Source organism: Rattus norvegicus, chromosome 9 (assembly GCF_021556685.1).
Source record: "Rattus norvegicus strain SHRSP/BbbUtx chromosome 9, alternate assembly SHRSP_T2T, whole genome shotgun sequence".
NCBI lineage: Eukaryota > Metazoa > Chordata > Mammalia > Rodentia > Muridae > Rattus > Rattus norvegicus.
The window spans coordinates 65275476-65303147 of record NC_141542.1 but is presented as its reverse complement, the minus strand read 5'-3'; the positions used below and the strand labels follow the sequence as shown (position 1 = coordinate 65303147).

General features: G+C 42.1%; 1 long non-coding RNA gene across 5 annotated transcripts in view; it reads right to left on the bottom strand.

Moving 5' to 3' along the window:
- Positions 1 to 27672, bottom strand: part of LOC148003722 (uncharacterized) — a 71773-nt gene that overhangs the window by 6206 nt on the left and 37895 nt on the right. For 2 of the 5 annotated variants that reach the window (XR_015629504.1, XR_015629506.1), the window contains 4 exons: positions 23593 to 23656; positions 22555 to 22622; positions 17856 to 17952; positions 12489 to 14847 (listed from right to left, as the gene is read on the bottom strand). This is a non-coding gene — a long non-coding RNA (uncharacterized LOC148003722). Of the gene's footprint in view, positions 1 to 12487; positions 14848 to 17855; positions 17953 to 22554; positions 22623 to 23592; positions 23657 to 27672 lie in introns of those variants that run through there. The other 3 variants (XR_015629507.1, XR_015629508.1, XR_015629505.1) reach the window with 2 other exon arrangements.

Sequence of the window (27672 nt, the reverse complement as noted above, 5' to 3'; positions counted from 1 at the left end):
AGAAATGTAGACGCTGTAAGTGAACCAGAGTGCTTGCTAGAAATGGGCTGTTCTGCTGCTGATCTCTAAAAATAGCTTCTCTGGCTTGAAAGCTGTGTCTGCAAGTGGCTCACATTTGGAGCAGATCACTTTTAGAAATGTCAAGAATTGTGGGAGATAAAACTGAATAGTTACTGGGGGACATTTAGTTGGCAACAATATAGAACTAGAGACAAGGTTTGGTGTGGATCCTAGGTGACTATTATGGCACTTGAGTTAGTCAGTAGAGCAAGTCTAAACAGTGCATCACAAGAAGATGTTCAAAACACAGAGCATGGCGAATGTGGCCTTAGATTTTTATGTTGGCTGGGAAGCCTTCCAACCATTTTTAGGCAAGTGTATCAAGCAACAGTAATGGTTCATCCAGTGTTTTCTTCTCAGGGAACACTACAAAGGTATTTCAGATACTTCAGTGTTAAGTGACATTTTAACACCTTATCTCCTTGGATTAGAATGAGTTGGAGCATGAAAGCCCCATCCCTCTCCACAAAGCTCATTACACAAAGCACTAACTGGTCACGCAAAGTAATGAAAAGGACAAGGACTTATTTTTTTTTTTAATTTCTTTTTTTCGGAGCTGGGGACCGAACCCAGGGCCTTGCGCTTCCTAGGCGAGCGCTCTACCACTGAGCCAAATCCCCAACCCCAAGGACTTATTTTTGGTCCAATTCCCATCTGGTCAAACTGTGTGCACTTGCTACTATGTCTGCTTTCTCACAGAGCACATGCAGAATGTGGTTCTCGCTCATGCCTGAAAGATTAGAGTGACCTAGTGTGTTACAAGGACATATTCCAGAAGGCAGACTGGCTCCGGAAAGCATCAATTTCACCTCCCACTCCAGACCCTTCGTAAATTGTCAGCAGAACAAGCCATGAGAGCAATGCCAAGATGTCTCAGATTTCAAAACCCATAGCAGTTGATTTGATCAGAATAATTTATCCAAATGAAACTTCACTAAATACAGTTTGGCCAAAATCAAAGTATTTGTAGTTTACTTTAAAATTTATTTTAAAGGCAATTTGTTCAACAGCACAATTATTACAAGTAATACTTACACAAAATGGGTAAATACACTGAGTTCTTTCTGTGTTCTAGTAACTTTGAAGTTAATCACACATTAAACATAATTAGAGGTATATTTCATAGGGTGACTGTCACTTTCTGTGCATCAAGTATTTCATTTGACTCTTATAGTTGGTTCCTTTTGCCAGTTGTTTATGCTTTCAGAAATTAGAAAAAAACATTCATAAAACATTATATACCTGGAACAACCTGCACAATTAACATAAATGTACTGAAAAAAAACAGAGAAAACAGAATTTTTGATATTTTCTTATTTCTCTTTATTATTTAATTTTTTCTTACTTTTCTCCTGGTATATCAGTAATGCTATGTAACATTGAAAAAATTAAAAATGGGATAGGGAGATGTTCAATCAGTAAACAGTTACCTTGACTTCACAAAGCCTGAGCCCAGGCCCCGAAGCCATGTACAAAGGACAGGAATAAGCCAGAGAGATGACTTATAGGTTAAGGAGCCCGGTGCCTAGTAATAGGAGTTCAAGTCCCAGAGCCAGCTCTCAAAAGTTGTCCTCTGACATCCATGTGAACTCCATGGCTTGGCAGATACACATGAACACATATACATGCCCCCACACATATGAACACAGGCACATACATCACACACACACACACACACACACATACATACACACACACACACACACACACACACACACACACACAGCTGAAAATAGAGCCATATATTCATTATTAGTTACCCTAATCAGTTTACCTTGAAACTTTTTCTGGATCCTTTTTAATGTTCACACACATGCATGTGCACACATATCTAAGCCCTACAAATCTTGATCATGCCATGCTGCTTTCTAAGCCCCAATAGAAACTGTATTAGTCAGGGTTCTCTAGAGTCACAGAACCTATGGGTAGTCTGTATATAGTAAGGGAATTTTTTGATGACTTACATTCTGTAGTCCAACTCCTCAACAGTGGTCAGCAGCAGCTGTGAATAGAAGTCCAAGGATCTATCAGTGGCTCAGTCCCACAAGGCAGGTGAAGAAGAGTCTTCCTTCTTCCAACATCCTTGTGTCATCCAGCAGAAGGTGTGGCCCAGATTAAAGGTGGATACCACCACTCCTGGATCTGGGACTTGCTTTGCCCCAGATGACCTTGAACTCAGAGATCTCCTTGACTTAGTCTCCTGGGATTCACTATACCTTATGATCTCCTTGCCAAGATCCAGGTCAGAAACTTCTAGCTCCCACCCTCAAGATCAGGATCCCAGGTGAGCCCTCCAATTCTGGATGGCAGTTCATTCCAGATATAGTCAAGTTGACAGCCAGGAATACTCACTGCAGAAACTATCATGTAAGGCACTGACTTTTGACCTGTGACTAAAGCCAGCAAATATTCTGTTGGTCAGAAGCAAATTCAGAGCTTAGTTGCAAATAATGGAAACACAGGCGAGCTAGGGACACAACGCTTGCCCAGAGCTGATGCCAGCCACTAATATTTTTTTTAAAGATTTATTTATTTATTATTTATATGAGTACACTGTAGCTGTCCTCAGGCACACCAGAAGAGGGCACTGGATCCCATTACAGATGGTTGTGAGCCACCATGTGGTTGCTGGGATTTGAACTCAGGACCTCTGGAAGAGTAGTGAGTGCTCTTAACCACTGAGCCATCTCTCTCCAGCGGCCACTAATATTTTTAAGACTCAGCTTCCATCAATTTGGAATTTTAAGAATATAGTCTTATTGGGGAGTTTTCTGAGGCATAGTCTTGAGTTCCCCTTGCTGGTGACCCAAGGACTTCAGCAATCACTGGGAGAGTCCGTTCAGGCTTCACTGAGGCCGTCCTTCCACTATGCTGCTGTCTGCAGAATCTCATCAGTCATTTCCAAGCCATTTGTTCTGAGGCAGCCAACATCTGGATGTCCACATCAAGCCATACCTCATGTCTTCTTCCAAAAGAGGATTTCAGGTGACTTTCACAAATATAGTTAACAAAAGAAAAGCAAGAGAAGGTGGAACGGCATACACCGGATCCCTGCTCAACAGTTACAGATGGTTTGGGTCTAAAGTTAACACAAAATGAAAATTTCAGAAAACACACACATAACTTAAAATATTTGTTTCAGTTCCTTTGGAAGGAAACCTTTCCCAAGATTAGGAGGAGCCAAACTACACAGAGAGAGGAAGAGGGGGGAGAGAGAATTGAAGGGTGGAGGGAGAAAGAGAATTTGAGTTAGAGCACCACAGACATCCCCTAGGAGTCTAAAGATTCTATAACTGAGCTCTCCTAGAGTTAAGCGGGAAAATTGCTATCCCAAATTACCTGTCCTCTAAAAGTGTGTCCTAAGAGGAGACACAAAAAATTTCCTGAATAGGAGTCTGGGAGAGACATTTCTGTAGGTTTTCTCAGTGTGACAGATAGTGCGTCAGCCAAGCTTGCTGACGTAAGCTGTAATCTCAGTTATGTGGGAAGCTGAGGCAGGAGAATAGCAAGTTAAAGTTTGCCTAGCCTGTAGAGACAATTCAAGGCTGGCCTGGCCAACTTAGTGACATTGGCTCCAAATGAAAGGTTAAAGGGAGCTGGGGGTGTAGCTCAGCAACTGAGCATCTGCCAGCCCCATATACAGCCTGAGGCTCAGCCTCTAACCCCACATAAAGGTGATGAGTGTGTGCCCACGCCTAAGTTACTAACCACAAATAAAATGGTGTCCCCTAGAAGCATTCTAGGGCCTTAGATGGAGAATCAGGGAAAGATAAAAGGTCTAATTGTGGGCTGCTTAGGGAGGGTTTGAAGAAATGAAATCCTAAGGAGGTAAGACGAAGCAATAGGTCAGCTTCTCAAAATTAGTCAAGACTGAGAAACAGACAAGACTCAAGGCAAGTGAACCTTTAAAGAAACCAGAGCAGTGTGAAGTACCTCAAAATTCATGCTATGCTCCAGGGGTCCACGGCACCCGGACTGCTCAGTGTGTAGCTTCGTCTGTTAAAGGATGAGGGCAAGCCCAGCAAAACCATAAGGCAGGAAAATGCCTTTCTATTTGCTTCCCTTTCCTATCCTTCTCCTACCCCAACTTTAAGGAATGCTCCACCCAGGTTTTCGAGGGATGAAAATCACGCTGTACTCCTGAGGCCCAGCCATGTCTAGAGAAAGATTGCTTAGGGTACAGTCCTAGCACTTGGGAACAGAGAAGTAAACGGAGCAGAACCCAGTGGCTTTCAGGCAGACCTAGCATGTAAGGAAGGGAGATGATCTCATAGCTCTTCTTTCACAAGCTCAATTCTATTCTGGAGAGCCTCTGAGCAGCATCATGACCTGTTCCATTTAAAGACCGAGAGTATTCTCATGTCTTTTAACCCAAGAGCTTTAAGCCTTATTTGGGATTACTTGTTTGCTCTCTAATGTTTAGGAAGTTTTATGAACAGTCTATCACCTTAACCACTTAGCTACCTCATCCCACTAAAGGGATGTTTAAAATAAAAGCAGCCCCATTCCCAATATCCCCGTCCCCTCTAGGAGGTGCAGTTCTCTGCTGCTGAGGCCCTGTAAAACTGTCTGCAATCGGGTAGGGCAGACCTCTCATTGCCATAATGAGAGATTTTTTTCCTTGAATTTTTGCATGTTTTGTCCAGTTCTGCCATTCTTAAAAACTTTTATTGAAATTGAATAAATTTGATCCCGGCCCGCAGCAGCTCTCTGCTCCCAAACCCCGTGGGAGAGAGACCTCACCGCCTGATCAGGTGGGCACTCCTGAGGCTGCAGAGCGGAGGAGACCACCAACACTGCCCACCTCTACCCACATCCCTGGCCCAAGAGGCAACTGTATAAGGCCTCTGGGTTCCCGTAGGGGAGGGCCCAGGAGCGGCAGGACCCCTGCCTGAGACACCACCAGAACCTGAAGGAAACAGACCTGATAAACAGTTCTCTGCACCCAAATCCCGTGGGAGGGAGAGCTAAACCTTCAGAGAGGCAGACACGCCTGGGAAACCAGAAGAGACTGCACTCTGCGCACATCCAGACGCCAGAGGAAAACACCAAACGTCATCTGGAACCCTGGTGCACGGAGGCTCCCGGAAAGAGCGGCGCAGATCTTCCTGGTTGCTGCCGCCGCGGAGAGGACTTAGGCAGTACCCCATGAGCAAACTTGAGCCTTGGAACCACAGGTAGGACCAACTTTTCCCCTGCAAGAAACCTGCCTGGTGAACTCAAGACACAGGCCCACAGGAACAGCTGAAGACCTGTAGAGAGGAAAAACTACACACCCGAAAGCAGAACACTCTGTCCCCATAACTGGCTGAAAGAAAACAGGAAAACAGGTCTACAGCACTCCTGACACACAGGCTTATAGGACAGTCTAGCCACTGTCAGAAATAGCAGAACAAAGTAACACTAGAGATAATCTGATGGCGAGAGGCAAGCGCAGGAACCCAAGCAACAGAAACCAAGACTACATGGCATCATCGGAGCCCAATTCTCCCACCAAAGTAAACACGGAATATCCAAACATACCAGAAAAGCAAGATCTAGTTTCAAAATCACATTTGATCATGATGCTGGAGGACTTCAAGAAAGACATAAAGAACTCCCTTAGAGAACAAGTAGAAGCCTACAGAGAGGAATCGCAAAAATCCCTGAAAGAATTCCAGGAAAACACAATCAAACAGTTGAAGGAATTAAAAATGGAAATAGAAGCAATCAAGAAAGAACACATGGAAACAACCCTGGACATAGAAAATCAAAAGAAAAGACAAGGAGCTGTAGATACAAGCTTCACCAACAGAATACAAGAGATGGAAGAGAGAATCTCGGGAGCAGAAGATTCCATAGAAATCATTGACTCAACTGTCAAAGATAATGTAAAGCAGAAAAAGCTACTGGTCCAAAACATACAAGAAATCCAGGACTCAATGAGAAGATCAAACCTAAGGATAATAGGTATAGAAGAGAGTGAAGACTCCCAGCTCAAAGGACCAGTAAATATCTTCAACAAAATCATAGAAGAAAACTTCCCTAACCTAAAAAAAGAGATACCCATAGACATACAAGAAGCCTACAGAACTCCAAATAGATTGGACCAGAAAAGAAACACCTCCCGTCACATAATTGTCAAAACACCAAACGCACAAAATAAAGAAAGAATATTAAAAGCAGTAAGGGAAAAAGGTCAAGTAACATATAAAGGCAGACCTATCAGAATCACACCAGACTTCTCACCAGAAACTATGAAGGCCAGAAGATCCTGGACTGATGTCATACAGACCCTAAGAGAACACAAATGCCAGCCCAGGTTACTGTATCCTGCAAAACTCTCAATTAACATAGATGGAGAAACCAAGATATTCCATGACAAAACTAAATTTACACAATATCTTTCTACAAATCCAGCACTACAAAGGATAATAAAGGGTAAAGCCCAACATAAGGAGGCAAGCTATACCCTAGAAGAAGCAAGAAACTAATCATCTTGGCAACAAAACAAAGAGAAGAAAAGCACACAAACATAACCTCACATCCAAATATGAATATAACAGGAAGCAATAATCACTATTCCTTAATATCTCTCAAAATCAATGGCCTCAACTCCCCAATAGAAAGACATAGATTAACAAACTGGATATGCAACGAGGACCCTGCATTTTGCTGCCTACAGGAAACACACCTCAGAGACAAAGACAGACACTACCTCAGAGTGAAAGGCTGGAAAACAACTTTCCAAGCAAATGGTCAGAAGAAGCAAGCTGGAGTAGCCATTCTAATATCAAATAAAATCAATTTTCAATTAAAAGTCATCAAAAAAGATAAGGAAGGACACTTCATATTCATCAAAGGAAAAATCCACCAAGATGAACTCTCAATCCTCATCTTCGGTTGGTTTATATACAAGTGTGCAATTTCTAGGCTTGAAAGTAAAATGATGCTATCTGGTGCTGGATAGAGGAGCCTTATTTTTTATGATGGCAGCTTGCTATTTTTGTAACATGGTGATTTGGTTGAACACAATAAAGTACAGTAGTAACTGATCTCCCCCTCTTCCTGGATGAGTGAGGAGATGATTAAATGTTGATGTCAGCATCCTTGAGCATATTCAGATGAGCTTCTGCTTCTGTTGAAAAGGATGCTGTGTTTGATTGTGGTCCGAAGCTTTGAAGCACTACTTGGCATCTCCTTCCTTGGAGGTCTCACTGTTTAAACATAACAGATTTGATAGCTTGTTGGTAAGGTGAGGTCCAGCTTGTCTCCACTAGGTCATCTTCATGTGAATCTGGTGGTTATACGGTTTTGTTCTAGGGATATTTCATTTTTTTAATAACGGTTTTAGCTGACATTCATGGAGAGAATGAATCCTTAGAACTGTGCCACTAGTGAAAGGAAATCCTGTCTAGAGTATGTTTCTTTACAAAGCTGTGTCACACCATCCTTTGGGCCCTCTGCTGGAAAAGTAGAATCAAGTCTCAAATAATGCCTTTTAAATTGTATCCTCTAGTATTATAGATGTAGGACAGTACTGTATCATACCTCTGTGGATGTATAATAGCTTGTACCTGCTTTATGATACGTAGTAGTGACCGTGCTTTATCAGAGCTGTTTTTAATGATGTTGCTCAGAATGTTTTCTTTCCAGATGATGATTGAGAAGCTAATTTAAAAAAAAATGGTGCCAGGTATCACAAGAGTAACAGAACTGTGCTGTTTTCTCGGGTTTTGTTTTTTTACTTGGAAAAGCTGTTGCTGCTGTTGATGCATAACACACTGCTATTATTGGTCTTTTTATATAAATATAAATATATATATACAGATATATAATTTGAATTTTTTGAAACTTTAGCTGTGCTGTCAACTTTGGAAAAAAGTATCCCCGTTTACTGTGTTGAGTTGGCACTGTACAGAAATTAACAGCCATATTGGTCTAGAAATGTTGAACTTAAGTTTTTTCCATTTGTACAGGGGTAACACACTGTATTAAATATGTAAGGTCTTATCTACGTGGGTTTGATTACAAAAACTAATAAAGTATTCTCTAAATTAAAAAAAAAAAATAAAAGCAGCCCTTCATGAGGCCCTAGGGTAGATGGAGCATGTAAACATCCAAGTTTCCTGGTGACAAGCCTAGAACTTGAAGTGAATTCATGATGAGCACGGGCTCCCTAGCTCAGTGACCCTCTCTCTTCATCTACCTTCCTTCTGCCTCAAGATGCAGACCCAGGAGATCTTGCCCCACAGTAACTTCTCAGTTCTGTGCTGTTGCCTACCCAGGCCTCTCCCTCCCAAGCGTGATGACACAGCCTTCCCAGCCTAGGAGGCTATCAACTAGCTTCTAGAAACCTCGTCCTGCTGCCTTTGAGAGTGGCTGGCATACTGCTGCAATGGTGGGGACTAAGGTCTTAAAAGCCATTGCTGCTGGAACATGCTGTAAGACACTCAGAAAAGGAAGTTGAGGATCCATTAATCTACCTCACATTACGTACCAGCCAAGTGATGTGGCTTCTCTTGTGCCACATTTAAGCAAAAAGAAAAACTATAGTCTTTCCAGAAGTGCCCATGCTAACAGGGGTAAAAGACAGGTTATCAGAGAAGTCTTTTACTGAAATTATTTACAGATGTGATAAAACTAAGAAAGCCCCTGTTGACTTAAGTCTTTCTTGCTGCTATGAAATAATATTATAAATATATCAATGCAGAGGAAAATAACTCATAAACATTACCCATACAAGTATGATATTGCTTACATATTTTCATAGCAACAACTTTTTAATGAGTAGACTTCCTCCACCCCCTTTTTCCTTCCATCCTGAAATCAGTCATTGTTTTGATAACCACAGTCAACTGAAAACACTCTTGTAAGTTGGTGAAAAACTTTGAGGAAAAAAGCTCTATTTTAAGACTGAATGACAGCACTATGCAGAGACATTCGTTTTTGGAGGAATTTTTGTTTTTAACAGTGTGTGTATTGGTATTTGAAAACATTTGGGACCAAGCATGGTGGTACACACGTTTAATTCCTACACTTTGGAGCCCAAAGCAGGGATCTCTGTAGGTTTGTGACCATCCGAGTCTACATAGTGAGTTCCAGGCCAAACAGACTACACAATTAGAACCTGTCTCAAACAAAAGCTATTTGGGACCTGGAGGATTAGGTCAGTGAGTAAAGCCTGATGACCAATCAAGCCTGTTGACCAGAATTTGTCCTTTGGGACCCAGGTAATGGAAAGGGGGAGTATTGACTTCACAAAGTTATCTCTGATCTCCACATATGGTACCATGGTACCATGGCACATGCCCCAAATCACAACAATAAACTGAAAACAAAACCATTTTGTCAGCACTTCCTCTCTTGCCTAACAAAGTGTCTTAATGCTTGTTAAATGATTCCATTATTCTTTTGCATTCCAGTTAAACAAGCATGTAACCAAAGTTTAGTGTCCACAAGATTCTGAACTGAGAACTATTGCCGAGAGATGTGGGGAGTTGACAGAGGCAGGACAGCCGCCACAAGTGATAGGAGAGTTCGAAGGCCTGTGGGAAGTTAAAGAAAAGAAGGAGCACAAGTATCTAATCAAAAAGAATTGTGATCAACAATAAATCCAAGGCTTATGAAAAGCAGACGTGGGGACAGTGGCTTAGGATAGTCATGGAGGACAGGAAGGACCGAAAAGAAACCATCCCCGGTTATAGTGGAAATCTTGGAATTTTGGTTTCTTTAAAAGACACAGAAATATTAAAAGAATATGTTGTTTTACTTCCAGGTATGGGATATGGGGCTGCTTCAAACTGTCTCCAGCACCTGACTACGATTTGCCTGGTGATAGAGCAGGGGTGTTGTGTGACATTTGGAATTCTGGGACTTTTCAGGGAGTATATAAATGCTTGGACCCTGAGAGGTGAAGGTTTGTTGGTTGTTGACAGTGAAAATAAAACTTGCTCCAAGGAAGTGGACACCCTCAATCAGCAGGATTAGTCTAACAATACTGTCACCCTCTTTCCTTTCTATTCTTTTTTTTTTTTTTAAAACTCCTATGTAGCATTAGAAGATTGAGAGGGTAGAAAGGGGGAGGAGAAGGTGGAAGAAAGAAGAACCAGCAAAGAAGCAAACTGCCAGAGCATAAGGACTTTTAAAAAAGCATCCAAAATACCTAAATGTCATTTCCCCCAAAGACACAGCTCTTCCCACTGTGGTGAACTCGCCCCAACTTTCAGCCATTTTTATAGTTCCCTAACACGAAAACAAAAGTATGAGAACCCATCGGCCCAGGTCGTTCACTTCTGTGTCATAGACGTCCTGCTTTCTCCCTTTGACGAAGATGGGATCAAGCATGTCCTCAGCACGAATGTGGAGTTCTACAGCTTAATTTACTCACCCCAGCTCGACTTGGTGAGCAGCTGCTGTGTTCCAGGCACTGCCAACAAATCGAACTAGAGGGCCGAATGTAAACCACCAGGAAAATGCCAATCAAAACCACTGCTGGATAGCACCCCGTGCCTGTTAAGCTAGCCTTTTGGTTTTAGAAAGACGAGAGTTGACAAGGATATGGGTATTTTGGATCCCTTGTACAGTACTAATGGGAAGGTACAATCAAGTGGCTTCTGCAACAAATAGGTGTAGACTTCTCTAAACCAGTAAATGTAGAGTTACTATGTTTTTCAACTATCTCTCTTTTGTGTATATATCCAAGGTAGGTGAAATAAGAGTCTAAAGAGCCATTTCCCTTACTCTTCTGTTCTTTACATGCTACTAGTAATAGCCAAACAATCTAAATGTTAGTCAATAGAACGGATAAGGAAAACACAACATGAGTGTACAATAGAATGTTACTGAACATACAAAGAAGGAAATCTTAGCACTCACAACAGCACAGGTGGATCTACAAGACACTAGTGGCATATGCCTGTGATAAGAGTTGCAAACACCTCACAGCTCTGTGAGAATTATCTAAAATGTCGGATTCCAGGGAAAAAGAAGGTAGAATGCCTGCTGCCTGGGGTTGGGGAGGTAGTGGGGGATGGAACTGTTACCTGTGTGAAGTACCTGTTACACAGAATGTCAGTTCTAGAAGTCTGGTAATCATCGCAACACCACAAACTTTAGGATTCTGGGTCAGGCACTCAAAATCTGTCAAAATTGTAGGTCTGTTGTTTTTAGTTTACAGCAATCCGTCCCCCAAGCCCCACTCCTACCCCATCTTAGTTGCATTCCTATTGATGTAAAGAGGATCATGACCTAGACAACATACAGCAGAAGCTGTTTATTGGAGGCTCAGGGTTTCAGAAGGTGAGTTCATGACCAACAGGGAGGTAGCATGACAGCCAGGCAATATGGCCTCTAAGAGGAAGCAGAGAGGCAGGAAAATTAGGGAGAGAGGTGAGAGGGACAGAGGGGGAAGCAGGATGGGGGGATAGAGAGAGAGACGGGGGGGGGAGAGAGAAGAAGAAGAAGGAAGAGGAGGAGGAGGAGGAGGAAGAGGAGGAGGAGGAGGAGGAAGAGGAGGAGGAGGAGGAGGAGGAGGAGGAGGAGGAGGAGGAGAAGAAGAAGAAGAAGAAGAAGAAGAAGAAGAAGAAGAAGAAGAAGAAGAAGAAGAAGAAGAAGGAAGAGGAGGAGGAGGAAGAGGAGGAGGAGGAGGAGGAGGAGAAGGAGGAGGAGGAGGAGGAGAAGGAGGAGGAGGAGGAGGAGAAGAAGAAGAAGAAGAAGAAGAAGAAGAAGAAGAAGAAGAAGAAGAAGAAGAAGAAGAAGAAGAAGAAGAAGAAGAAGAAGAAGAAGAAGAAGAAGAAGAAGCAGCCGCCAGGGGCTTTTGAAACACACCCCCAGTGACACACCTTCTCCAACAAGGTCACAATTCCTAATCCTTCCCAAAAAAGTTCTACCAACTGGTAAGCAAGCATTCTGAACATACTCATTCTCATTCAAACCACCACACTATCTTAGCATTCCACTGGGATTTCAGGTAAAGTACAAGGACACCAGGAAAAGTGTCCTTGATACAATTAAATAAGAAAAAGTGAAGTTAAATTAAAAAAAAAAGAGAAACAAACACACAGCTTAAAAGATTAGGAATAGGCGAAGGAGTTAAGAGACATTAAAAGAAAAAAACTAGCTGGGGAGACAGGCAGAAGAATTAAACTGTTGGATAGAACATCCCCCAGGGGCATCACTGGAAGCAAGCCACCCAGATTAGACTCCCAGGCTCATAATTTCCTATGTACTCCAAATTAGAATGGTGTGTAACACTAGTTTTACCAGTTTGCTAGGAAAAACTGTTTTCTTCCTATAGATGTAGAAATACCCACTGACTCCTTGCCAACGTCACTGCTCTGCTCCTCGGACTCTGCCTCGTTCCCAGACAGCAGGTGTTATTTTTCTCTATCTGTTCTGGACCAAGCTCCAGTACCCTTCTTTTTTTTTTTTTTTTTTCTTTCTTTTTCAGAACTGGGGACCAAACCCAGGTCCTTGCGCTTGCTAGGCAAGCGCTCTACCACTGAGCTAAATCCCCAACCCCTCCAGTACCCTTCTTAAAGACAATGAAAGGAGCAAGTTAAAAGTCATAGGGTTCCATGGTTCCTAATGTGTCTTTTCCTCTTCTCTAGGTATGAGGAGAGGATGAGTCTTTAAGTAGGGGGTTAGGTGCTAGAATAAATGGTCTCATCCTTGAGAGTTAAACAGTCCTGGCCTGATAGGCAGTCTTCACCCCTTCAGACTGAGATAGGCCAGTCACTCTCATGCAATGCACTTTGAAGGTATGCACACAATGGTAGGAGCACCCATGGGAGCACCACAAAAGGAGCACCATCCTCTGGAATATCCTGCCCCATCAGAGAAGAGCAGGGGCACCACTCAATGACTTAGCCAGGGTCTCCTCAGCACACAGGGAGGAACTTGACAACATGTCTTTGGTTTTATTGAGCCTAAATCCTGCATTCTTCAACAACAGAGGTAGCCAAGTGCTCTGGCTGCAAATTAAGGAGAACAATATGGCCTTGTGGCAAGTTTAGGATTTGTAAGCCAATTCCTGCAGCTAAATTCAATCAAGCCAATGATTGAATTTATCTGTCTAGCTTTATTTTTTATCTGTCTAGCTTTTATTTTTTAAATCTCTTTTAGCTCTGTGGAAGTATAACTAACATAGCTATTTTAAAGCACCTGGCTTAGTGATTTTTAGGAAATGTATAGTTTATATAAAATTTGCTTTCTGTCACCTCCTAAAGATTCCTGTATCCTTTTATATTCAATACCTACTCCTGCCGCAGCCCCCAATCACTATTATAGTGTCTTTCTCTTACAGATTTGTCTCCAGGAAATTTCATATAAATTGAGTTATGTAATATGCAGAACTTGTGCGTCCATTTTCCTTTTGTCAGGTTAAGTTAAGAAGGCACTTCAACCTTGCATCGGTATCAGTGCCTCTTTTTGTTGCTGAAGAGTATCTAGTCGGTTGTTTTTGAAGTGTGTCTTAGATAGGGTTTCAATTACTGCAACAAAACACCAGGACTAAAAAGCAAGTTGGGGTGGAAAGAGTTTATTCAGTTTACATTCCACATTGCTGTTCATCACTGAAGGAAGTCAGGACAAGAATTCTAAGAGGTCTGGAACCTAGAGACAGGAGCTAATGCAGAGGCCACAGAGGAGTGATACTTAACTGCTTGCTTCCCATGACTTGCTCAGTCTGCTTTCTTATAAAAGCCAGGATCACCAAGCCAGGGATGGCACCTCCCACAATGGGCTGGCCCCTCCCCCATTAGTCACTAATTGAGAAAAATGCCTTACAGCTGGATCTCATGGAGCCATTTCCTCAACTGAGACTCCTTCCTCTCTAATGACTCTAGCTTGTGTCAAGTTGACACAAAACCAGCCAGTACAAGGAGAATCTTCCCTTTTTCAAAGGCCGAGCTGAACTAAAGCTCCTTAGCATTGAGATTCTTTCTAGATAAGCACAAGCTTTTGCTTTTGCTTCAAAGACTCAAGTGATGTTGTCATTTGTCATGCTATCCCCCCACCCCACCCTACCCCACTCCCCTTTCAACTCCTAGAAATAGACGCTCCTAGACTTGGGTTGTAATTGGCTAAGACTTTGAGTAGACGTAGTGGTAGGAGATAGTCATATTGAAGGATCTCATTGTAGTGCAAGGAAGAGCAAGCAAGACACCACCACCATCCAACCCTTATCTCCTAAGGCAGAAAAATCACTTCCCCTCTGCTTCATTTCTACTGAAATCATTCCAGTTTGCTTGTGCAACAATTAATATGTTTACCTGTGACGGCCAAAAGGAATTTCTCAACGGCCACACAAGCAAGATTTAGTATGACGAGTGTTTTTGACCATCTGTTGTAAATAAGCAGCACATGAAATGGAGTAAAACAAACCCTTGGGCTTTGTTCTTAAAGGCTTAGACCTATTCATTCTGGTGTTTGGAGTGGTATACTGGAATTAAGACTTCAATATATAATTTCATAAGAGGTAAAGTGGGGTGGAGGAAAGATGGGTTTTTATTGCATCTTGTGTGCGCGCGCGCGCGCGCGCGCGCGCGTGTGTGTGTGTGTGTGTGTGTGTGAGTAGTAGTAGTAGTAATAGTAGTAGACAAAGGCTTGAAAAAGAATGAGGTTAATCATTATGACCTCAATGTCAGCCTGTATACATCACCAATTCTGAGAACTTTGAACTGCTTTTGTATTAGTAGGTCTTTAAGAAACTTTGACTAGATCCTGTTTTGACTCATGACTCACGACTTTGATGCCATTTCAGGGTTTGTGAACATCTTCTGTAGTTATGAGCTGACAGGAGGCAAACTGGAAGGGAAAGCATTTTTGTAAATATATTCCATAGGCTTGTCTTAAACAAGTGGAGACAACGTTCAACTAGCATCTGCCTTTCTCACAGAATAGCTTTGCTTACTGGCCCTGAGCAGTGAGCTGGAGATGTCTGTTCAGGTAGCAAGAGGCATTTATGATCACCAGGCTCAGTGTCTAAATTTAGTCTATAACTGGCGAACAGGGAGCCACAGGAGTCCTCCCAGATCCCGCTGTTCCCACCTGAGAAAACACAGATTGAGGACCCCCATACAACTGTGCTCTGCCTCCACAGAGTGGTTTGCTGGTGCTCCGGCCCACCTCTAGCTTCAATATAGTTATTTGGGAAGCTGTCCCTTTGCCAGCACCCCAGAAACATGTATCATCACAGCCAAGAGTGGATCACACATTCTGTAGCAACGCATTCTAGGTATTCCTTCTTTGAGTATAGGAATATTCTCAGGGTTACCTTGGAAGGCCGCTGCAAAAAACACCAGTAAATAAATAAATAAACAAACAAACAAATAAAATAAAAACCTCAAATGAAGCAACAAGTCAGAAACAGTATAGACAGAGTTAGACTGTTTCTTGTTTTGACAGCCATGGTGGAGTGACCTTGGATTTGACCCCACGGCTGCCATTTACGGAGGAAGGTAGCCATTGGGGAATTAAGATCACAATCTCTTAAGATGAAAAAACAACTTCCCAAATAACTATATTGAAGCTAGGGGTGGGCCGGAGCACCAGCAAACCGCTCAGAGGAGGCAGAGCAAAGTTGTATGGGGGTCCTCAATCTGGGAGGACTCCTGTGTTCCCAGTCTCTTGTGTACCCAGGCACCACTGGGAGCTGGGAACAGGTTTCCTGGTTCATGTTTCCCCTCAGGGAGTCCATGAGCTAGGCAGAAAGGTGAAGGCTGAGCCTGGAAGGGGGGTGAGCCAGGTTTGGTTTGAGTGCCCAGAGTAGGGCTGGGAGAGAGAAGGCCTTCTCTGGGAAGCCTTTGTGACAGCTCTTTATGACAAAGGCCCCCCCTGATTGCTTGTCCAAACTGTTTTATTTGATGGCAAATGGGAATGCATACACCTTACCTTGGGGAGGGGAGGAGTGGGGAGACCTAGGGATTCAGTACCTTTTGCAGAAAGGAATGCCTGGGAAGGGACGCTCATTGGCTGAACACTGAAGCCTATCTAGATACCTCATTAACATAAAGAGCTCCAGATTTTTATGCTACATGACTTTTCTCAGGTAAGGGTAAGTGCGGGGACTAGAATCCCCCAGACAAGGTTAAAGGAAGAGAAAACCTCCTAACAACGGAGTCTCCCATTTTGTGCCTAGCTTAAGGGCCATCATCTAGTCATGGTGGTCTTGGACCTTAATAGTTTTCCCACGGTTAGAGTCACATAGTCTGCTGATGGCATGTTTCATCATGCAGTTATCCCCCAAACATAAAGAAATACAAAAATAGGGTTATGAACATTGTCGTATGTTTTAGACTTTTCCACTATATCACTATTTTTAACATATGTGCATACAAAATATAAAAGCAGCTGAAATAGTAACTCACTGACAGGGGCATGGCTTAAATTAAATTAAATGTCTTGATGAACAAGTAGGGATAGTTAGAGAATCCCAGTGCCTGTATGTCAACCTCCTCTGGAAACTTTATCTAAACCCAGGGAGTAAGATGGTAAGAAAGCCCCTCCTTCCATTCAGAACAATAGAAAAGTCCTCGTGGTTTCCAAGTAAAACCAGTTAGCATTTATCCAGAGGAACTGGGGAGTTTTAACGTGACAGAGATGAATTACTCATTAGTGTCTCTCCTTCAAATGCCAAAACAAATTTACCTACATATTAAGTGGGAACATCTCCACAGCCTTCTACTCTCAGATTTCTAAAAGCAGCTATAGAGGGGTGTTGTGACTATGGGGTCTCATCCCATAACATCGTGACCCACGACGCAGGGTTGCCGACTTATGACTCCTCCACTGTCCCCTTGGTGCTTAAGTGGCTTCCTCAGCACATCTGCCCCTAGCAGATTTCTCCTGATTGGCAGTCAATCCAGGTAATCAGTTCTGCAGCTTGTTTAGACGAGATGAGGACTGTATGGCCAGAGATGTGGCAGCTTGTTTTAATGTTTGTAATGAACAATCTGTAACAAGAGGAGCTTGCAACAGCCAACCCCAGTGAAGCTCCCAAATTAACCCCTGAATCTGCATTTCGGGCTCTGATGGTGTCTAGTTTAGCACTGCTCAAACTGGACATCGATGAGGAACTGACATCCAAATAATTCTGTAATTAATTAATGGTAATTAATGGTAGCTGGATTCTGTCCTCTCTTCTCTGAATTTATAACTGAAACCCTAACCCGAAGTCATGATAGGACTGACTATGTTTAGATTCATGTCTCTAAGCAAAAGTAAGTCATTAAAGTAGATGCCAGTGCAGTAAGGAGAGAGGCATACACAGGCATGCAGAGGAGGACCAAGTTTATATCGGTATAGCAGGCCATCTATCAGCCAAGGGGGAAGTCTGCAAAGAGACTGACCCTATTGACACTTTGACATGTTAAGATTTTGGCCTCTAGAATCGTGGGAGAATGTATACTCTGTCATTTAAGCTATCACTTCTACAGCTCGTGCAGCTTTCCTTCACAGTGTAGTATCCTGATATTGTCTCATGTCAGAAATGGGGTCTTCCCCACACCAAGCCTGTCTCAGGATAATTCTTTTATTTCACTGGTAGGCAATTATTTTTAATGTACAGCTCTGCAGGCACTGTACCATAACATCACTGAAGTAAAAGGAGGTCTTCAAAAAAAGGAAAGTGTGTTTTGACACAAGCAAGATAACTGCTGACACCGAAGAAGAATAGGGGGAAGGGAGAGAGGAAAAGGGTGAGGAGCAAGCTGGGTTAGCCATTGTTTTCTTAAGTAACTAAGTTTTCTTAAGTAACGATTGGTTTTTTGTTTTGTTTTTTTAAGGGTAATACAGCCAGGAATAGTGGCACACACCTTTAATCCCGCTTGGCATACTGTTGTGAGTTTGAACCAGTCTGTTCTCCTTAGCACTTAGCAAGTTCCAGGACAGCCTGGGCTAAATAGACAGATCCTGTAAAAAAAAAAAAAAAAAAAAAAAAACTAAATCATGGTCTGGTAAGATGAAACAAATATAACAAAATCCACAAGTAGTCCTCCGACCTTTATACCAACACACAAATAAGTAAGTCATTAAAAGCCATCTAAGTGCTGCATTGGTGTCACACACCTTTGATCCCATCACTCAGGAGGCAGAGGCAGAGGCAGAGGCAGAACAATTTTGTGATTTCAGGGCCAGCTTGGTCTACAAAGTGAATTCCAGGACAGCCAGGGCTGTTATACAGAGAAACCCTGTCTCAAGACAGACAGACACACAGACGTTAAGTCATTGGAGTACTTTCAGACCAAAACCACTATGGAAGATCGCTGTCTATGTGAAGTTTTGAGTTGAATACATTATGAAACACATTCAAGAAAAAATACCAAGAAAGTACTTGCTTAGAATGAAGAAAATGGTATAAGTCTTTGACTACTAAGTAATAAACTATATTCGTCTTTATATAAGTGTTGGTCAGGCTAGCAAACACATAAATACATACTTTACACACACACACACACACACACACACACACACACACACACACGAAGCTGAATTGTTTCAGCAGATTGCTGGTTAAACAATAATAATGCAGATTGTCCACAGGCAGGATATTCCTAACAAAATCCAAGATGAACTAAGTTCCTCCCCACGGGTGCCAGCCTCTTCTTGAATAGAACTCCTTCATGAATGAGAAGCCCAGACACCTCAGAAATATGGGTGGAGTAGGGGACACACAGCACAAGGAAGTTCTAAGGTTTCATATGTTCCCAGGGGTACTATATTCTTTACTTCCTTCCCAGCCCCAGATTCCTGCTAACTTCTTAGAAGTAGTGGCAGTTCTTAAGAACACACTAACAGCAAAATGATTTCTTGAACAGTTCCTTGGTGTTAAAACACAACACCCTTAGACTCACTCAGACTCCCTTTGCAAACTGAACTGTCTCCTACGTGAAAAACACGTTCTTGTGTCTATATTATGCCTGGTGGGTATGCTAAAACAGGATCTAACTGGCTCCTGGAGCCATGAGCCCAGAGATGTACCTTGTGTACTGAATCCCAATCCCAAACAGGCCAGCAAGCCCAAACACGGCCTGACTGAGCCCTATCGCCCTAGGGCAATGAGCTGACGTGTTTGAGACCTTAGCTCCAGACCAGAGAACCTGTGAGCAAAGAAAGAAGCCAGGCAGAGGTTGCTCACCAGATTCCAGAGAACCTGACAGACTGGAAAAGCAGTCACAGCAGAGCATGACCAGGTGTCCATAAACTGGATCACTTAACATCACCTGATTTTACCCCTCTGGAGAACTGATCAGCAAGGACTTGAGCCACCGAGTAACTCACCTGCCCTAAGCTTTAATTAAAGCTTGCTGCAAGTGTTGTAATGTGCCCAGGCAACCATGCCAGACATGCTGGAGTGCTGGCTCATTCCTAGTGCCACAGTTAGTCTTGATTGTATTGTTCCAGGTTTAGAATGATGACTCGGACCATAATTGGCTTTGGAGGTCCTGTCTTGGTTGTTTGTGGGATGGAATCTTCATTTGTGATATGCAGTGAGTGAGCCATATGTTTATGTGTACTTTTGGGCTAATACCCTTCCCCTCTCCACAGCCTACTCTAAACACAGTAAGGCGGTTCGAGTGGGCAGTCCAGGAGGGTGGGGACTCTAGATGTCCTTGATCAGCATAACTACCCATGTCCAGTCTTTCATTCATAAGACTTTTTTTCCCTTCTGATTCAAGGACCTACAATTGCTGTAGTAAAATAATCAACTAGGGGTTCAGGCATTAACTTTGAAATCCATCTCATTCACAGCCTCTGTGATGCACCCACTTATGAACGGAGTCAATGCCCTATTGCTAGTTTAGTATATACTCCATCCTAGAGCCAGTCTAAGGTGGGGACAGCAGGATCAGACCTCAAACCTCAGCCAAGATTTTGATGAAAGCCAAGTATTAGGTTTTGACAAAAACTTGAGTCCATAACTTTTACACAACCATAAAGACTCTTTAAAGCACTGACCTGGTATTGCCAGGTCTCTGTGGCTGGAGCCGTATAACATCAAGAAGATATATTTACCCTGAAACTACTGAAATGTCAATGTCAAGTCCACACTCAAGTCTGTATAAACTGATTCTATTTCTTTTGAAAAGAAACTCTTCAAAACCTGTATACGTCTGGCCTTAGGAAGCCTGAGCAAGGAACAATGAAACTATTCACAAGAACAGTGAAGGACACTTCCTCACCTCCACCTTAACCTGCCTTCCTGAAAGTAGGCCAGCAATGTGGTTTGATAACATCCTGGCATTTCTGAGTTTGTGAATAGAATATTCTAGAGGACCATCTGAAAGTACTCCATTTAAATTGAAAACTAGTTGCTCTTTTTACCACTGAACTCATACCTAGGCCAATCTGTCTTTCTGGAAGTTCTCACCTCTGATTTTTTTTTTTCCTACTTGGCTTTCAGGTATCACCTCATATCCTGTCATCATGGCCCCCTAACTTTCTGTGCTAGGCTCTGCAGGTTCCTTCACATTACCCTCTTCATGCAATTCGTCTTGCTGTAATTTTACACAAATTTGCATATTTTGATTACTTGCTATCTGTCCACACAAACTGAAAGGCACACAAAGCTCATTTGACACCAAATTCTCTTTCACCTCTGCAGCTACAGGTTCAGAAGAGAGCTCAGCACACTCACATGCTCATCGTATACCTGTAGACAGAATCAATTAAGAACATAAAGAAAAATTCAATGAGAACCAAAACATCAACGTGATAAAGAAGGACGTATTAGGTTATAAGTACATCCTCTGATAATTATTGCTATTCAACAGTGAAATAGGCTATCTTGAAATGCAAAGAATCACTATCAAGAGTACATGCTCACTACCAGGCATGTTGAAAAGGGAAATGTTATAGTGTTCAGAGTTGACTAAGATCAAGTGGAAATCTCGTTAAGTCTATGGCCATGGAAGCATATTGTTTATCTCTGTCACTGATGATGACCTATATGGCTGTTGATATGATGTGTCTTCAGTGTGGGAGAAGACATGAAGAAGATATGGACAGTTTTTGTTACATATTTGTGTGCAGTATGGGTGGGAACCAAACATAAGAGAAAGAACACTCAATAAAATGGTAACACAACAGTGGGGATCCAAGCAGCACCTGTTGTCTCCACAATTAAAGAGCAGAAAGAAGTTCTGCAAAGCTAAAATGACTAGAATGTGTAGCCCTGGGTAGCAGAGAGGAGGCTGACGCCAAGAAAGACAGCACCCTAGAAATGGAGCCTTTCCAAGCCTGTGCCTATGAGCCAATCTACAGAAGAAAGAACTTAAAAAAAAAGGGGGGGTGGGGGTGGGGGGTGGTGCAGAAAAGACTGGTGTAAAATTGGGACTAATTCACAGTTCTGTCAAACAGGGTGGAAAACCCACAGTGTAAAGTACTTTGGGCAGACCAGGCATCAGCAAATGCCAGCTAACAGGCCAAGCTTGTCAGACTATTCCTGACTAGCTCACAAGCTGTGGTTGTTTGAATAAGAATGGCCCCCATAAGCTCTTTTATTTTAATGTTTAGTCATTAGGGAGTAGCACTATTTGAAAAGAATTAGGAGGTGTGGTCTCAGAGGAAGTGTGACACTAGGGTTGGCTTTGAGGTTTTCAAAGCAGATAGGGCCCAAGTATCTCTCTATACCAGTGTATTTTAGGGTTTTACTGCTGCAAACAGATACCATGACCAAAGCAACTCTTATAAGGACAACATTAACTGGGGCTAGCTTACAGGTTCAGAGGTTTAGTCCATTATCAAGGTAGGAGCATGGCAGCATCCAGGCAGGCATGGTGCAGGCAGAGTTAAGAGTTCTACATTTTCATCTGAAGGCTACTAGGTAAGACTAGCTTCCAGGCAGCTAGAAGGAGGGCATTAAAGCTCACACCCACAATGACACACCTACTCCAACAAGGCCATACCTTCTAAAGGTGCCACAACCTAGGCCAAGCATATATAAGCCATCACACAGAGTCTACCTACATGCTGCCATTCACACCACTAAGATAATAATAGTCTCAATTTCTGAAGCTGTAATCAGCCCCCAACTAAATACTTTCTTTCACAAGAGTTGCCTTGGTTGTGGTATCTCTTCACAGCAGTACAACAGTAATATACAGCTGAGAATAATATGGATATTTTCAAAGGATTGCAAAATAAAGAAATATAAGAGAGACACTGATCTACAGAGCCTAAAACACTTGCCATTTCTAAATAAATAAATGAATCTTTTCCAATTCCTTAAATAACCTCCACAAAGCTATCTGTTTAAAGGACCTACAGAAGACTTCCCTAGACTCAAACTTGGTAGCAATAATCAAGAGAACTCTGATAATTCCCTGTAGCACAGCTAACAATAAGAGGTATTCAGTATTATTTAACAAAATGCAAAGAAAAATCATAAAAATCACATTGATAACTCAATTAAAAATTGCAAGATCTAGAATAGGAAAATACTTTCACATTAGTCATCTGCTGCTGTGTAACAAACTACCCCCAAAGGAACATTTCTTTCTGTGTGGTTCCTACCAGTCAGGAATCCTTGCAGAACACAGTGGGGAATGTTTCTTTGGAATCTCCATTCTTTAACAGCTAAGCTGGAAGATAAAAAAGAATTATTCAAGGTCTCATTAATAATTGTTTGGCAACTGGTGCTGGCTACCAGTGACTTTTTATGAGCAAAGCTCATCTTGTCTGTTCGCTTATTCGTTGTATGTGCCCAGGATAACAGAATGATTAACGCTGATAGGCGTAACCAGGAATACTGCTCTTAGATATTAAGGGTTGGCGGTTTTGTTTATACATCTAGAGCTGTCCCATTTGAGTTTGTCAGGCTGTTTTGCACAAAGATTGAGATTAATAGTACATGCCAGGTTTCAGTCTTAGGATTTTAAGTTTTAGCTGCTTTGGTTGCATGCATAAAAAGATGTATTTTGTGACCAGTACACCAAAGGCCTTTGACACAGAGGTTCTAACATGATTGTTTGTATGTGCTCCTGTGTTCACTGCTAGAGAGAATGCAAGTCTCATATCCTCTGAAGGATTCCAGAGCCTATGCTGTGGCTCTGTCCAGGGAAGATGTCTGCCCTGCTGACGTTGTCTGCATCCTTTGCTATAACCAAAGCTATAACCGCCTTTTGAGTCATGTTTTTCCAGGCAATCAATGAACCGGAGGGAGCCTTAGGATCCTCAAAACACCCTGATAAAACTAATTAAAAGAAAGCTAGATAGGCAATGGGGAGACACTTATTTGAGAGGGACCACATTTCTTGCAAATCCAGGTTTGGTTCCCAGCACCTATAGGGTGCCTCACAATTATCTGGCCTCCAGTTCTAAGAGATCTCTACTGCCTTCTGGCCTCCAAGCACATAAGTACTAACATGGCATACATACAAGGAAGCTAACACTTATATACAAAAAATAAAAATAAAGGCTAGATATATAAATTATGTACTGTTCTCTAACAGATTGACCCAATTTAGGTAGGTGTGTCTAACCAACAGGATATGTTATCAGCAAGGTGTTGGCCTTTGATGGGTCTAAGGATCTCCATTAAAGCCTACTTACATGGTAGAGGCTTTAGCTTCTTTTCACATGGATTTCTTCATAGGACTGTTCGTGACATGTTTTTCTGGGAGAAAATAAAAGAAGGAGAGTGAGAGAGCGGAGAGAGTGAGAGAAGAGAGAAGGGGGCATGATATAAACTAGCTTTTTATAAATTCAACTCAGAAGTTATGTGATACTAACTTTGTGACATTGTATTGGTACAGTTTAGGCAAGGACCATCAAGGAGGTAGGGAGCTACAGATCATTAAAGACTGGCTATTATACTAGAATACTGTGTTAACATGAGACTATGGAGATTCCAGAGGAAGGAGTACAAGAAGAGACAGAAAAGTCCGTTTCATAAGAGTAGACTAGTTAATCACCAAGAAACTAAAATCAAGTATGAGAGCCATTCTATTCCAACTCTCAGAGGCAAAGAAAGGGTTTCTTCATGAGTGCTCACCACAAGACAGTTTCTGTAATGAATGCTTAGCGTATTTGTATGTCCACAGCAACGTATGCACAAATGTCAGAGGAATTAAACAGATATTTGGGGGAGGTTAGCAAATAATTATGGAGGTTAAAAATAAAGAAAAGTAGTTCTGCTTTATGCAAAAGCATGTCAGGAAAAGTCACTTTTATGTTGAGAAAGGGCATGAATACTTCAAGAATTCTGGTTCAGCAAACAGGGAAGCATAACCACAGACTAGAAACCAGGCAAGGTAGCAGAAGGTGGCATCTCAGTGACACCAAGAACATTTGACTTAGAATTCTAGGCAACACTGTCTAAAGTGGGAAGAGGCCATTGGAAAGTCATCAAGCAGGCCACATGTGCTGTGACTTGAGGACTATTGGGTACCAAGGTACTGTCACACTACCTGGCACAGTAAAGTATAGCAGAGTATTGCAACAAAATGGCACGTTAGGTGGGCCAATGGCTTGAAGATATTAATTAAGAACTCTAAGAACACAGACTTCCATGTTGCTCAGTTAAGCTACTTCCTTAGGATGTCTATTGCTGTCAAGAAATGCCATGACCAAAGAGCAAGTTGGAGAGGAAAGGGTTTATTTGCTTTACACATCCATAACACTGTTTATCATCAAAGGAAGTCAGGACAGGAACACAAACGGGAGGAACCGGGAGGCAAGGGTTGACACAGAAGCCATGAAGGGGTGTTGCTTACTGGCTTGCTCATCATGGTTTGTTAAGCTTGCTTTTACATAGAACCCAGGACCACCAGCCCAAGCATGGTATCACCCGTAATGGGTTAGGCCCTCCTACATCAATCACAAATTAAGAAAATGCTCTCTGGTTTGTCTATAAACTGATCTTATGGAGGTTTTACCTCCTCTGGAATTAATATAGTTTGTGTTGAGTTGACATAAATCTAGCCAGCATAGTTACCAGTTTGTGATAAGAATAGAAAGATCTAGAAAAGAACCAAAACAGCACATTTCAGATTGACCCTGGTATGCAAGCTTTCTATGCTTTATTCTTGGTTTTATTTATCAGTTCAGTCTACTAAAGACTGCCATTCTGGTCAAATTGGGTAAACATTAACTTTCCATACCAATGTGTACATTTCTTTCTACTTTTTAATATCCACAAGCAAGGTGTTTTACAGTTTATGCATTTGGATTTGATGGAATGAGGCAACCCTCCTTTCTACATTCTGTAGTCCAAGGTCACCTGAAACTCACTATACAGCAGGGATTTAGCCAAAAAAACTTTAGCATCCTCCTGCCTCAACCTCCAACTCCTAGAATTACAGGAATGAGCCATCATGCCCCCCACTAATAAAGTCTATTTTTATTTGTCTACATTTGGCTAAAGGTATTTTTCCCTTCTTGTATATTCATTGAGGTAAATCTGAAATTTTCAATCCAATCAATTGTTAAAGTCTATAAAGATTAATCAATTAATTAGAACTTTCCTTTTTAGTCTTCCCAGAGTTAATTTGCTCTCCTTAGAGCAAATCTATACTTATACATTCTGAACTACTTGATACCATCTCCTTGTCTTACTTATTTTTCTTTACTTCTTTATATTCTCCAGAGAAAATTGCAGATATCTTCCTCACTTAGATGGTCAGAGCACTTGAATATGTTAGATGGATGATATATTAATGACCACACACAGTTTTGATTAAAGAAGAAATACACTGGGGCTGGAGAGATGGCTCAGTGGTTAAGAGCACCCGACTACTCTTCCAGAGGTCCTGAGTTCAATTCCCAGCAACCACATGGTGGCTCACAACCATCTATAATGAGATCTGCTGCCCTCTTCTGGTGTATCTGAAGACAGCTACAGTGTACTTATATATAATAAATGAATAAATCTTAAAAAAAAAAAAAGAAAAGAAATACACTGTATAGGACTCAGGAGATAGTTTAGTGGGTGAAGTGATTTCCATGCAGGTTTGAAGCAGATCCCCAGCACCTACACCAAGGCCAGGCCTGGCAGCATGTATATGTAACCTCAACATCAGAGCAGCTGAGACAGGCAGAGCCCCAGAATTCTTGTTCTGACAGTCAAGCTGGACAGAGGAGATCAAGGTTCAGTGAAAGATCCTAAAAAAACGTCCAGCCACAGGCCCAAAGAGGGTTCCAGCTCAAGGGGAGGCCCCAAGACCTGACACCATTACTGAGGCTATGGGACACTCACAAAAAGGGACCTATTGTGACTGCCCTCCAAAAGACCCAACAAGCAGCTGAAAGAGTCAGATGCAGATATGTGCACCCAACCAATGAACAAAAGCTGCTGACCCCTCTGGTTGAATTAGGAAAAAGCTGGAGAAAGCTAAGGAGGAGGGCAACCCCATAGGAGGACCAGCAGTCTCAATAAACCTGAATCCCTGAGACCTCTTAGACACTGGACCACCCACCAGGCAGCATTCACCAGCTGAGATGAGGCCCCCAACATATATACAGCAGAGGACTTCCAGGTCTGAGTTCAGTCTGAGAAGATGCATCTAACCCTCAAGAGACTAGAGGTCCCAGGAAGTTTAGAGGTCTGGTGGGGCAGATGGGGTGGAATCATCCTTGTGAAGACAGAGGTGGGTATTGGAGGGGGAGAAGAGAGGAGTTATGGGATGTGGAACCGTCGAAAGGTGGACTGGGAGGGGAATAAAATCTGGAGTGTAAAATTTAATTAATTAAAAACCAACACGCTGGTTAGATGGCTAGCATAAAGCACCTGCCTTTTCGGCTGGAAAGCAGTTCAGTTCCTAGAATCCAACTCGAGGTACAAGGAGAGGACTGAGTTCACACAGGTACCCTCTGACGTCAGCAGATGCACCCTGACATGTGCGCGCCTTCCCCCAACATACCATACAAACCAATAATAATAAATAAGGAAACTTTAAAAGTAACAACGAATAGAGGGATACAGGATGAAATTCAACATTTACCTCTGGGTTCCATGGACCACATGTGCATGGAACACAGACACACACACACACACACACACACACACACACACACACACCACAAATAAACACCATCCACCACATGCGTACCCCCAAAATAATAACACAACTTAATGAAAAAGAAAGCAAATGCAACATTATGAGATGTTTATGGTATATCATTAAAGTTGGGGGAAATCAAGTTGCAGAATGTATGTATGAAATTATCTGACTTTCACTAAATGGAAAATGTTCCCTATATCATACAGAATTTGAATATCTAGAAAGTCATTTGGAGTTACACTTAATAGCAGTTGTCTCTAAATGGCAGAATTGACATGATGGGTTTCTGAGAATTTTCTCCATATTTATTTCACACACACATCTACCCACTTTTGAATATTAATATTTCAATATTTTTTAAATTACTGTTGCAGTAAACACTAGCAAGGGAAGGGCTGGCTCTCCGTTGGTATGTCGCTCTATGGAAAAGACAAAAGACAAAACTCTAAACAGCATAGAGAAGAGTGAGTTATGGGATATGACAACCAAGAAATAAGATTAATTCTGAAAATCACAGAAGAAAAGAGTTTTCAGAACCAAGATGTGAAAATATTTTAGGCCTAAGTTTCTACATTGGCTGATTTAAAACTCACGATCACACCAAACAAAGTAGAAGCTGAATGCCTTGGGC